We start from the raw sequence: 14,247 nt of genomic DNA, 5'->3' as shown, positions 1-14,247 counted from the left end.
ACTGTTGGAAGATTATAGGAGAGTTCCCTGGTTGGGACAATCAGGGGAAATTTTACCAAGTAAGTAAGTTGTTGCAGGCATGGTCACACACACTTGCAACAGCAGCACTTACACTGAGGTACATCAATCAGGAGTTTAAGACCGGGCTGAACTACACAGTGAGACCCTGTGTCACAAACAACTACCTACCACACAACACACTGTATCTTTCCATGAAAGTTTTAGGATCATTATTTCAAAGGCCTTTCTAATTCCATAAATGACAATGCTCTACAGATGTTCTTGATGACTGTGATTAGGTAAGTATACATGGTATAAAAATTATGAAGGAGGGGCTGGGGATTTAGCTCAGCGGCACAGCACCTGCCTGCCAAGCCCAACGTCGTTAGTTTGATTCCTGGTACCAGAAAAAAAACAAAAACAAACAAACAAACAAAATTATGAAGGAACCAAAGGGCAATATGAAAAAATAAACTGATTTGTGAATATCTAAATATAAGAAAGCACTCATGAGAATATGCTTTGAATCCTAAGAAAGAATACAGTAAGTTCAATAAAACATCAGTAACAATACAAAGGATGTAAAAGAAAAACCCAGGGTAAAATCGTTAAAAGTCTAAATGAGATAGTTTTTTAGAGGCACAATATACAAATGTGACAAGATGTGATTCTTCACTTGTATGCCTCCATAAAACTCGGTGCTGAGCTGTGCAGCAAGCAACAGGCTATTTTTTCCCTGACACTTTCCCCTGGTTTCTCTGCTCACTTCCCACCAAAGCCTAAGGCAGCTGCCTCAGGCCTCTTCTTGGTCTCTCCTTTGTTTCACCCACAAATGCATCTTGGTTGATTTATTCATCCCTTAGCATAAACTGCCATCTGTATGCTAAGGATATCCAAATCATGTTATGGAACTTTCTCCTAAGTTTTATTCTTCTCTGGGGTTAAGCAGGACCTTAAAAAATAGCAAACAGGCTGGGAATGTAACTCAGGGGAAAAGCAGGTGCTTAGCATGCACAAGGCCCTGGGTTCAATTCCTAATACCAAAGGAAAAAAAAGTCAAATGAAAAGATGACTACTTAGATTGCTAGAGTACCCTTAGGCTGTAACTACTTGTTAGATCTTTCGTGTATATCTCTGTCTTCCTGAGAAACCACTTTGAAGATACAACCATGTATTACAGCAGCCATTGACATTTTCCTACTAATCTGTCCATAATTCTGTAATGTTTGTACTGTTCCTATGCTAGTTCATAAATTGATGTATGTTTATTACTATGTGTTTCCTACAACAACCATTGAGAATAGTCAATGATTATTCAATTGGTCATTCATGTATAGTTTTATTTATTTTCTTTAGAAACCACTTTGAAGATACCAAAGTATAGTACAACAACCACTGATAATCTCCTACCACTTTTGTCTGTAACTCACTATTATTTGTCTATTTGTTTTCCTGAGAAACTACCTTGTAAATAACAATATGTAAAACAACCACCATTGATAATTTCCTACCACTTTGTCTGTAATTCGGTAAGCCCCCCTATTACTGTTATCCTTCTTCTACTCTTTAAAATAAAAAAGATTGCTAGAGTAGATTCTGGTGAACTCTGATTTATCATGTAAGTATGAAGTTTCACAATCTATTAGCATGTTATGTGTCTAAGCTTTAAATGAAAATTTTAAATTTTATCTATTTTTAAAATATCAATAATTTACTAAGTAAATTACTGAAAATAATCAGCATGACCTAACATTTATCTACAAACATTCTAAGACATACTCAAACAAAGCAGAGAGGACTTGTTATAACTGTTAGACCCTAACAGGACCCCTAGGAAGGCAGGAAGACTGTAACTAAATGTAAACAACTCTACCCTACAGAAATGACATCCTTAACAAGCTCTGTAAATGTCAAATAATTAAGCCATGTACAGTGGTGCACACCTGTAATTCCAGCACACCCAGAGGCTGAGGCAGGAGAATCAACAAGAGTTCCTGGCTAGCCCGGGCTACACAGTGAGTTCAAGGCCAGCCTGAACTATACAATGAGACTCGGTCTCACCAAAATAAAGAAAAAAAAAATCAAGTAATTTTAAAGAAGATAGTTGGGGGACTTCAGAGTATTTTATAAGATAGGGGGTAAAAATAAGAGATAAAGGTACAATAGGTATTAATCATACAATAGGCTTCAGTTATTTGTAAGTGAGCCCAAAAGCTCTGGACATAAAGTTAATGGCATTTAGCTGAGGAGTCAGCCTGGGAACTGGAAGAGTCAAGCCCATGCCTTGGCATTACCATCTCATTGTGGCTTTGTGATTTTCATCTGATACCCTTATCATAAGCCTGACAGGTTTGTTATCCTCCCTTTGATCATAAGAAAATACATGCTTTTTATGACAGTCAAGAATTGGTAGATTAGTTCATTTATTCTTTCTTCTCTCTTGCTCTCTTGTTTTTATTTTTTTGGTGGTATGGGAATTAAACCCTAGCTACCTCTCCTTCCCCCCATTACATTTTAGGACAGGATCTTCCTAAATTGCCCAGGCCTGGCTCTACCTTGCAATTCTCCTTGCCTCTGCTTCCCAAATAGTTGGAATTACAGGTGTGCATCACTGCACCCGGCTTAGAACCTGTAGTATTGAAGGTTTTTGGACAAATTCCTTGAGGGTTAGTTACCCTCCTAGCAACTACAGTATCATTTCAGTCACATGGCTTTAGTAAATTCCCAGTCACTTTATGTTCAGATTATTTTTAAAAATTTAATATCTTATAATTATATCATTCATTAATTCAACAAAAACTACTAAGCACCTACTATGCCCCAGGGGATACACTAGGCACTGGCTGAATTAACTGCTAAATGTAGAACATTTCAAACATAATTATGATAAGTTTGCATTCCTCAATTTTAGTAAACAGCCTCATTCAGGAACCACCACAAAGTCTGCAGATGGTTCTAAAGCCACCCAGCTATTACTCCCCTGCTTTCAAATACTAACCTTGCAGCCTAGATGAAAAGAACACACCACCTCAGCATACCCAAAATTCTGTACTGTCTTCCCATAAAATCAGGCCCTCCCCTTTTTTATTTGTTAATAACATCACTATTCTGCAAGATCCATAGGATCAAGACTTCAGAATCATCCTTTACTGTTTTTTAGTGGTAAACTTCAGGAGAATAAATCCTCACTTTAATTACATAATAGGAGAGCAAAATAAAAGACACCAAAGGATTGGGGATAACATTAAGTTCATGCAACAAAACCAAATGGTACAAAGCTAGGCTTGAAGAACACTGAACAATTCTCTAAAATTAATGCTAAGATACTTTATAAAGAGCTTTCTCATACAGCAGAGTGAATTTAACTTACTTGATCACCTTCTAAGAATCAAGACACTACCTAGATGTTTACACATTAGTTTAGTTTATATTATGAAACCTGCACAACTGGTATTATCATTCATCTAACACAGAAAGTTTCCAGAGAGGTTAAGTTACTTTCTCAACATGAAAAATTAATAAGCACCAAATGGTGATTCAAATCTGGAACTGTCACATCCCAACATCTATGCTATTTTGACTAAACTCAATGCTTGCTGACACAGAAAACTACAAGGGTGTTGTAATTAAACACCTTTCTGTGGAAAATAATGAAGTGCTCTAGAAAAAACTTGTGAATTCCTCTAAATCAACTGTTAATACCCTTCCAACAAATACTCAAAATACTCAAACCTGTGATTATCCTAATCACAAACGAGACATCAAGAAAACAATTTCATTTTTCAAGAACACAGATATTTCTAGTTCCAAACACAATCTTTTACAAACCCATAAACAAGAAAGAAGCAAGTTACTATTAGATCAGCACTCTTAAACAACAGTTTTTTATCCAAAGGAGCATACTAATGTAATTCTGATGATGGGATCCAAGATATAGCCACTTACACAAAACCAATGATTAGCAATAACGACACCAAGATTCTTTTATGTTCTAAGGTGGTAAAGACCTTTATCATGTTTTGAATATGTAGATGTTTTTTCCCAATCTGTGTCTTGTCTTTTTAAGTATCCTGTTATGGTTTGTGTCTGGCTATCCCCCCATACTGTCAAGGGGGAGCTAGCTTTTCGGAGGCGGCCAAATGTAGGGTTTGCAACTGGTTCATTGCCAAGTGCTGGGACTGGGGTGTGAGAGCCACACCCACCCTAGGGTGGCAGCCTGCATACAATATAAGGGACAGAGAAGGGGCTTGCTCCTCCCTTTTGCTCTTGTTGCTTTTGCTGTCTTCCACTGCTATAAACTGTTGTCTCTCTGCCACATCATGCAGCCTTGAAGCCAGCTGAATATGGACTGAAACCTCTACAAATTGTGAACTAAATAAACTTTCCCCCTTAACTTTGGGTGTTGGGCATTTTGTCTCAGCAATAAGAAAAGTAACTGAGGCATCCTCTGAAGTGTTGACATTTTAAATTTTTTAAATAAAATTCAATTTATCAGATTTTTCTTTGATGGCTCACATTTTTTGGTATATCTAAAAACTCAGCCTAACCCAAGGTAACAAAGATTTTGCTGTTATTATCCACAAGTTTTAGAGTTTCACAAATGAAGTGTGTGATCTATTTTGAGATAATTTTTTGTGTATGGTGTGAAGTATATACAACGTATCTATTACATTTTTTTAAACCTGGGTATCCAATTGTTCCAGAACCATCTGTTGAGATTATTCTTTCTCCATTCATTTCAGCACTTTTCAGCAATGAGCTGGCCAGATGTACGAGATATTTCTGGAGTCTCAAATCTGCTCTACAGGTCTCCATGTGATCTATGCTAAGCAAGTTCTCTTGATTAACTGTAGTACTACAGGCAACTCTTAAATTGGGTAGGGCAAGTTTCCTATCTTGTTCTTTTTTGAAATTGTTTTGACTATTCTAGGTCCGCTGTGTTTCCTTACTAATTTTAGGATTGGCTTGACATTTTCTATAAAAAGCCTGCAGTACTGGGATTTTGTTGAATCTACACATTAATGTAGGAAAAACATCTCAATTTTAATCTTTCAATCTATGGACATAAGATTGTCTCTCCATTTATTGAAATCTTCACTGTCTCTGAGTAACTGTTCACAGTTTTTAATACAAACATGGTGTTTCTTTTACTAAATTTATTCCTAAGCATTTTAGATCTTTTTGATGTTACTGTGAATGTATTTTTTCCTTACTATCTTATGTAGATTTCATATTATTATTACATTATTAATCCTAACTCAGTCTGTAGAAAAAAATAGAAACCATTATATTGGAACATGAAACCCCCCCAATCCTATAGTCCTACTTGTGTCCTAACCCATGTTTTCCCCTCTTTTCCTGTTAAATTGAGGAAATGGTCTCTCTGTGCAGTCAGGATCCTGACCATCCTTGCTTTCTCAAGGACTTTTCTTCTTCCTTCCCTTATCAATTCTAACTAAACTCATGCTGCAGGATTTTTAAACTAAAAAAAAAAAAAGCAAAAACAACTTTTTTTTACATCCCATCCACCTCCAGCTTGTTCTCTAATCCCTTGCACTGGCGAGTTTCTTTAAGTAGCTGCATACACACCCCACCTCTAGTTCCTCAGTCACTCTGTATCTCTCAGGTCATTCAAATCGAGCATCCATTCTCACCAGTTCAAGAAACTGGCTTATCCAAATTATCAATGACCTCTAAATTACCAAATCTAATGGCTACGTTTCTGCCCACATCTTCTCAACCTCTTAGCCAAACTCAACCCAGGTGATAATCTCCCGATTGAAACACTTGCATTATCACGGTGCACACTCCCAATTTTCCTCTAACCACTCTGGCTGTCCTGAACCTCCTTCCAGAGACCTTCCAAACCGTACCAAATAATTCCAGTGATTAAAGTAGATGAGGACACACTGGAGTGTTTTTACAACTCTGCCTTTCCACTGCCTGGCACTCAGCACAAGCAATCACACTACTTCTGACTACACCTCACGAAGCCCTGAAAGAGGACTTCCGGAACTGCTTCACAAAGTGGCAAAAATGATGTGACATGTGGCAAGCAAAGGAGACTCTTCTGAGGGAGATTAATGCCACGTATCTTTTACTGCAATAATCTTTTTAAAAATGTAAACTGCATTTTTTGATCAGCCCTTATTATATCCACTCCACCCATCCTAGCCTACTGCCACCTCACTAACATTAGCCACTGCTGACTCCCGCTGGATCACTGCATACCCACTGGCCAATGGACTTCCATGTGCCCTGTTATGGTTGATACATTGTGTCAACTTGGGGAGTCTAGAGGTCTGGCTAAGTGACTCAGCAGGGAGCCAGCGTGCTTACTTTGTATACATCCTGAGCCTGAGGAAGAGGAGGGCATGGAGATTATGTGAGAGCTACACGCCCCTTAGGTGGGGGTAGCCTGTTTACAATGTAAGGGATGGAAAGAAGCAAGCCGCCACTTCTCCCTTTTGCTCTTGCTGTTTTTGCTGTGTTCTGCCGCCATGAGTGTTTGCCCTCTGCCATGTGCCACTCTACATCTCTGAGCCACCAAGTATGGACTGAAACCTCCACAAACTGTAAGAGCTAAATAAACTTTTCCTTCCTTCATTTTGGGTGTTGGATATTTTGTCTCAGCAATGAGAGAAAAGTAACCAAGACATGCCCCAATATTCGTCGTTTACAGAGTGATCTTACAAAATATAATTCAGGTGTTACTCCCCCGAATAAAAACTTTTACACATTCCCATTAAAATCTAAACTCCTTGCAGCAAGTGGTCCCTGCCAGTACCCCCTCCCATCTGTAGGGCTCCGGCTTCTCACTTCCTTAAACACTTTAAACTCCTTACGGGTTCAGGCCCTTCACATGTGGTTCACTGTACACCAGCTATGCACACCTCCCCACCTCCTGCCCAGTGTGCATGCCTCCTGAGAGGCCGGCCCTTGGACCTCAGCAGGCCCCGCTGCCTCCGTATCAGTGGCTGTCTATTACTGCGCACAGTGCTTCTTTTTTTTCTGCATTAGCACAAGTCTGATTTTTCCCCAATGTACACATCGCCTAAGATACTTCTTATGGCCTTAGCGGCCATAAGAAGTAAGCCATATGACTACTTTAAGAAACACGTATCAGCTGGGCATGGTGGCGCACATCCCTAATCCCAGCACTCACGAGGCTGAGGCAGGAGGACTGCCCTGAGTCTAAGGCCAGCCTGGGCTGCAGAGTGAGACCCTGTCCCAAAGAAACAACGTATCTTCAGCATTCCCAAGTCCACCTGTTCTATCTTAAAACTTTCTTAAAGCAGGGATCCACAGGATGAAACTGACTAGGTTGAGAGCATACAGATGCTCAGTATGTGCACCAGAATCTCAAAGGAAACAACGTAGAAGATGCACACTCTAATAAAGTCTGTCTGTCATTTACCACTATAGACCTCAAATTCAATACATGGTCAAGTCTTAAAACAGAGAAGAGGTATGTTTCATTTATGTACTCATTTTTAAGCCAGGGTCTCACTATGTAGTTCAGGTTGGGCTTGGACTCACTGTGTAGCCCAGGCTGGCCTGAATTCCCGGCAATCCTCCTGCCTCAGCCTCCCGAGTACTGAGTATTACAGGTGTACACTACTGTGCCCATTACTTTATAAAAAAAGAAAAAGATGTTATTTTTTAAAAACCTAAGTCCTGCAATTTACCAAACCTCAATAAAATATGCTGTATGGTTTAACTCCAACAATTTTCTTATATAGAGGTAAAGGGGGAAGAGATGAGTGAAGATGCACTTGTTCCAGGAAGAGGGTACAGAAAATAAAGTGTATGAAGGAAAACATCAAAAATGTCAAGTTACAGCCCCCGTTTCAAATTCTCACTTCAAGATACCATGAGGAGTGATTACCACCACAGACCTGACCCTTGAATTCTCCTCTAAATCCCTAAGAAAGCAAGTGAAGCGTTGGAGCAGTTGAGCACCTAATCACAAACCTAGGTGCTACTTTCTTAGGGGTGTGGCTGGACAGAGCAATCACCCTACACAATGACATTCACTTCATGTGCGAAAAACTAAAACCCAAACATTAAGTGATCTGTTCAAGGTCACAAAACTAGCTAAAGCCTGGATTGGGTCTGAGGCCATACCACCCTGAATGCGCCCGATCTCGTCTAAAGCCTGGATTGGAACTTTCTGTCCACGTCTAGTTGAGCTTTTCTCTAGCTCTGTCAAAATCCTTAACATAAATTCCCAAAAATACTAAAGCTAGGAAGAAAGGAGTAAAAACAAGGAGGAAGTGAAAACTAGCACAATATGAAAGTCAAGAGAGCTGTAGAAGTAAATATGGCACTACACAAATTGTGCCTTCTTGGAACAGTATGCTTCCCAGCTCTGCACCGGAAAATATCTGATTAAGAAAATTTTATCTCTGTAGTATGTTATAATTATTTTGATGATTCAGAAATTACAAAGAACAGAACTACTTCAGAGTAACAAACCTGACACTCTAATTACGCTTATGACTTTTAACGCACAAATGAAGCTCTGCTTCCCTATTTTTAAAGCTATCACTAATGAAGAGGTCTTGTAACTGACAAAGAAGAGGAAGAAAATGGCTTGTTGCTTTTCCCCATTAAATTTATGCATGACATTCAAATATTCTACCAAGATACTGCTCTAGCTAAATGATTTAAAGGATTTTCAGCTTCACTAATAGTATACACTGCTTACAGGCTTCACTAAAATAACAGTGTGTACTAAAACCTTTTATCAAGCTATTACGCATTCAGTTTGTATGAACTTTTAAGACATTCCCCTAAGTAAAAGTTTTTAAAAAATGAAAGCTAAGAAAACACAATGATTGGTGTGATAAATATACCTTTCCTAATCTTTAAATAGAACAGTAACTTCTGGAAAAATTGGCTTTTTGGGTGGGTGTTACTGGGAAGGTTGAAACCTTCACACGAAGCTAGAACCCCACATCGATCTATCTACCTTTCCACCTATCTACCTGTCTGTCTGTCTATCTATCTATCTCTTTATTTTGAGTCAGGGTCTTGCCAAGTTGCCCTGGCGGGGCTTGAATTTGCAATACTCTTGCCTCAGCCTCACAGAGTGTCAGGGTTACAGGTGTACACCACCTCAAGGGGCTGAAAAAGTTCATTTTTAAACCAAAACACACTACAGTATTTTCTTGCTCAGCAGACGGCAAACTCCCTCGATTAACTCCTACGAGCCAGATTCCCCCTCCTGCTTTCTGCGGCAGGAGCATAATGTTACAGCGTTAGCTTCTTCGCCTTGCCCTCAGACACTATCCGCAAGAACAAGCCTCTCACCCAGCGCGGGCTTTGGTGTGCTATCAAAGTAAGTATAATGCACACACTTAAGACATCTGACAGCTACAATGTAAAACTGTCTGTGGGTGCCCAGGATGGCAACTACAAGACTATCCTCTTTCTCTAAAGTGGCTGCGTCCAAGATACCGTGCATTAAACTCTACTGTGCAAAGGAGGAAGTCGGTACACAAGTCCAAAACGGAACAGTGTGAAACCTCTGCTCTTCTATTCACAGAAGTATGGGCAAATCACAATCTGACTGAATTTCATTCCCACCTTGCCCTCCCGTCACATGAGCCATGCAGGGAAGAAAAGCGGGGCTGTGTCAAGAAGGAATGGCAAGGGAGAGCTACTGCTCATAAACAAGTTACTTCACCTCTCTGCCTATGTAGTTCCTGGCTAATAAACAAGAGTAATACCCACGTCATAGTGTTGTTGTAAGGACCGAATAACTTCTTGTATGAAAATGATTTACCTAGTAAAAGGAACATAGTAAGCACTCAATAAATGCCAGTTCCTTCCTCTTTTAGCTCTAGGCCCTCTGTTCTTTGTTCTCTACACTCAGTCCTCCTGATGACTCAGCCCTCTCAGGACTTTTACTAGCAAATGCTGAAAACTACTGGATCCATCAAGGCCCTGATGTGTGTGTGCACGCCCACAGTGTGAGGACACTTTCTGACCCCGCCCCTAAGACACTCGGGAGGACAGAGCAGAAAGCCCCAACATGGGACCTTCTTCATAGACACATCCCCACCGGCCTCCCTCTCCAGGAGATCTGCCCTACCACTCAAAGTGCCTGAAATCACACTAGTTATTCTCTCTTTAACAAAAAAAAAAATCAGGGCCTCTTCCTAATCCTTTTCTTTTCTGAGTGGTGTCTGCAGTGAATAAGCCTTGATCCATCTTTCCCCTACCCAAATAATGCTGAGTAACTGAGACCTGTCGGGTTTACCTTCACAATCCCTACTGCATCACTAGCCTTATTTTCTATCCCTCTGCCACCACCAGAGCCGAGGTCAGCGTCTCGGTCTCAGCTGTCATGACACTTTTGGGCCAGACAACTGTTGCTATGGGGGGTGTCCTATGAACCGTAGCATAGTCAGCAGCATCTCTGGCCTCCACTCACTACACGCCAGCAGAACCACTCCCCTACAAGTTATGACAAGCAAACATGTCTCTGGACATTGCCAGATGCCCCCCACTGGGGCAAAAACCCAGCTCACCACTGCCTCCCCTCACCCCACACTTGAGTGCCACTACCCCACTTCCTCACCTCATAGGTGTGACACCAAATAAGTCCCTCAGTTAATAACCCTCCACTGCTTCCCTCTAACTAGCACAGCTGTGACCAAGGCCTCTTCGAGCACAGCTTTTATGAGTCATCTCTCTTGAATCTGCTACAATACTCCCTGTCACCTTCACAGTTGTTCAACCCCCCACCCTGCCTTGATAATCTGGCTTCAATGAAATATTATCCCACAAGCCTCTATACACAGCGGCTACTCAGCAGTCCTTCAAGAACACGCCCTTCCCTGTTCTACCGCGGTCGCTCTGGTTTGGATGCCCGTTCCAGACTGTATAAGGCCTTCTTCCACAGCCTCTAATTTCCCTAACACTCAAAGCCAAAAACTGTCAATGGGTCTCCAGTGCCCACGGAAGGAGGTATGAAATCTGCAGGTTTTTCAATCTTTGGTTATATGGTCTCTTTCTTACTCTATATTCCATGACCCAAAACACACTCTACCTTCTGCTCCTAAGCAGTCCACCTTTGGTCATGTTACTTCTCTACTTGGGAGCCTATTTATCCCACTCTGTACCCCACCTTAAAGTCCATCTAAATCCAGTAAAGAAAGCCTTTCCTATTCATACTTCCTTGTTATGTAACGCACTGCCCCTCTCCTATGGCATGCACATTCTACTTTACGCTATACATGAGGATCCCATAGTATACAAGCCCCTCTATAGTTTCTTACCTGTCTTTGAAACCCTGCTATGCTTAGGCAGAGAACTCAGAATCCTGAATTGTCCCAAATGTGTCTTATTTGGAAAGCAATGGCATGTTGTCTTCAGAAAAAACCAAACTCCCTTAAAAAAAAAAAACTGAACCCAACAGGACATGGTGATGCTCACCTAACTACTCCTAAAGCTGAGGCAGGAGGATTGCAAATTCAAGGGCAGCCTAGGCAACTTAGCTAGACCCAGCCGCAAATAAATAAATAGGGTTAAAAATGTATTTCAATGCCAGACGAGGTGAGTAGCATGTGCAGGTCTCTACGTTCAAGCACCAACACCACCAAAATGAAGAAAGAAACTAAGCCCAAATTTCCCTTTGTCTCATATTTCTGTGTCTTACGCTAATTTGTACTAGGTAAACTACCTTCAAGATACCCAGATTGCTACTTAACTTAGGTTTAGTATCTCTTTATCTGAAATTATTAAAACCAGAAATGTTTTGTATTTTCAGTATTTTTTTTTCAGATTTGAGAATTTTGCTATATATATAATCAAGCACTTTGGGGCTAGGCTCCAAGTCTAAACACTAACATCATTTGTTTTATATGCACCATACTCCTAGCCTGAGAGTGATTTTATATAATGTTTCATAACTTTATATTTTGTTTCATTCAATTTTATATAATGTTTCATAAGCCAGTGAATGGCCTGAAATTTTCCACTTGTGGTATCATGTTGGACCCCAAAAGTTTTGGGTTTGGTAGCATTTCAGATTTTGGATTTTCAGATCAGGGATGCTCAACCTGCATTATTATTGTGAGAGTTCTGCTGCAGGGAGTTCCTACAATTTGTGACTTGTAACTGCATCCTAAATACTGTACTTAAGCTACTTAAGCTTTCTTGTTATACAAAAAGCCAAAACATTTATGAATGTTAACAAAATATAAAAATAACTCAGACTGGGTTAAATATTTTCAAGAAAAGTTTAATTGATAATAATTGGTCCAGGGGCTGGGGATTTAGCTCAGCGGCAAAGCGCCTGCCTGGCAAGCGCAAGGTTGTGAGTTCGGTTCCCAGTACCGGAGAAAAAAAAAAAAAAAAAAAAAAAAAATTGGTCCAAAATAACACATTTAATATTCTATATTAAAAATTGTGAAGTTTATTTTATATCTCTCTGCCCCAAAGCCATAAACCAGAATAGAACACGGGAGGCCTCTTAATTTTAGTTCCTAACTGACCTGAAGGTATGTTTCAGTATTTCTACACACTGAGCTGGGGATTTAGCTCAGCGGCAAAGCGCCTGCCTGGCAAGCACAAGGTCGTGAGTTCGATTCCTAGTACTGCGGAAAAAAAAAACAAAAAAAAAAACAGTATTTCCACACACAAAAAAAGGGATGACCATTAACCGGTAGGGCCTGACCAGACCTCTTCCTGTAGCAGTTCTACCCTAAATCTATATGGAGACTATGGTAGCCCACTCTACCACCACTCTATACCAGATATGGCAAACTATAAGGCCTGCTTTGTATGTTCCTGTCTTAAAAATAATTTTCACTTTTTTTTTTTTTTTCTCTTTTTGAGACAGGGTCTCACTGTGCAGTTCAGGGCAGCTGTGAGCTCACTTTGCAGCTCAGGCTGGTCTCGAACTCCCAAAGATCCTCCTGCCTCAGCCTCCCGAGTGCTGGGATTACAGGCATGCACCACCACGCGAGGCTGATTTTCACATGTTTAAAAGGTCATAATAACAGATATGACACAGACTACATGTGTGGCCGAGAACGCCTAAAATATTTACTATTTGTCCCTTTCAACTGCACGAATCTGGGGCTCCTACTTGTCCTTCATTGGTACCTTCAACCCTTGACTTGTCTCCCCAAGGTTTTAAAAAGCAATATAGGGCTGAGGATATAGCACAGCGGCACAGTGCCTGCCTGGCAAGCACAAGGTCGTGAGTTCGATTCCGGGTAACAAAAAAAAAAAAAAAAAAAAAAAAAAAAGTCTGTAACAACAACTCCTTCAACTTGGTCAGTTAGGAACTTCATTCTACACACGAACATGCAGTGCTCAGACTGAAGAGGCAAAGCGCCCGACCCTGACAGAACAGTGCTAGCGAGAAAGAAAAGTGGAGTCAAAAGCTTTCAGAACACTGGCCCAGTGCCCCGCACTCCACTACTTTGCACCTATGTGTCAGGCTTTACGTTCTGAAGCTTTGGATAACTGGCTCGGATCAATAAAAAGATGAAAGCTTAAAACCTGTTCCTGACATACAGTTTAGACTGACTCGTACTAGCAGCTATGAATCATTAAACATTAACGCTCCCCACATACATTAGATAAGAACTTTAGGACGCCTTCTGTTTTAAGAACAGATACGATTAAATAAAAGGCTTAAATTTAACTCTACTTGCTGCTCCAAGGCCACAGATTGAAGCAAATATGCATATTTCACTTGCAGCTGCCTCAATACTATGCTGTAACCGAAACCCACAAGTTCTTCTAAATATGATCAAATGTCCATTGGAAAACACCATTCCGTTTTCCTCAGCCGTACGTTCTACGAACAATTACTAGTTCTTTTCTTATCTGCTTGCAAACTATTAGCTAGAAGCTCCAATTTCTTAATCTCCCTAAGAATTTTGCTTCCTTAAAAATACTGCTTCTTCGGGGCCAGGAGCAGAGTGCTTGCCTAGCATGTGCAAGGCGCCAGTACCGCAAAAACAAACAAACAAACAAAATTAAAAATAAAAAAATTTTTAAAAACCCTGCTTCTTGGGATTCCTGAATGTACACAATTGACTTTACCGCTTAATTCAAAATCTATCGGTTAATTCAAAATTTCATACACCATTCTGCCCATACTGACAACTTTACTACTCTGCAGGATGCAAAGGGCTATGCATCTACTACGATCTGGGGTTAAAGCACGTTAACCACCCAGGATCCCGCAGAAAGGTGCTCTTCCAGGGCTGAAAAATACGC

General features: G+C 40.4%; 1 protein-coding gene across 2 annotated transcripts in view; it reads right to left on the bottom strand.

Moving 5' to 3' along the window:
• Reps1 (RALBP1 associated Eps domain containing 1) overlaps window positions 1–14,247 on the bottom strand; it is a gene marked incomplete in the record, with an annotated part of 75,167 nt that overhangs the window by 60,288 nt on the left and 632 nt on the right.

Source organism: Chinchilla lanigera, unplaced genomic scaffold (assembly GCF_000276665.1).
Source record: "Chinchilla lanigera isolate Chin_1 unplaced genomic scaffold, ChiLan1.0 scaffold00035, whole genome shotgun sequence".
Taxonomy (NCBI): domain Eukaryota; kingdom Metazoa; phylum Chordata; class Mammalia; order Rodentia; family Chinchillidae; genus Chinchilla; species Chinchilla lanigera.
The sequence above is the reverse complement of the archived record's forward strand: the minus strand, read 5'-3'. Positions and strand labels throughout refer to the sequence as shown.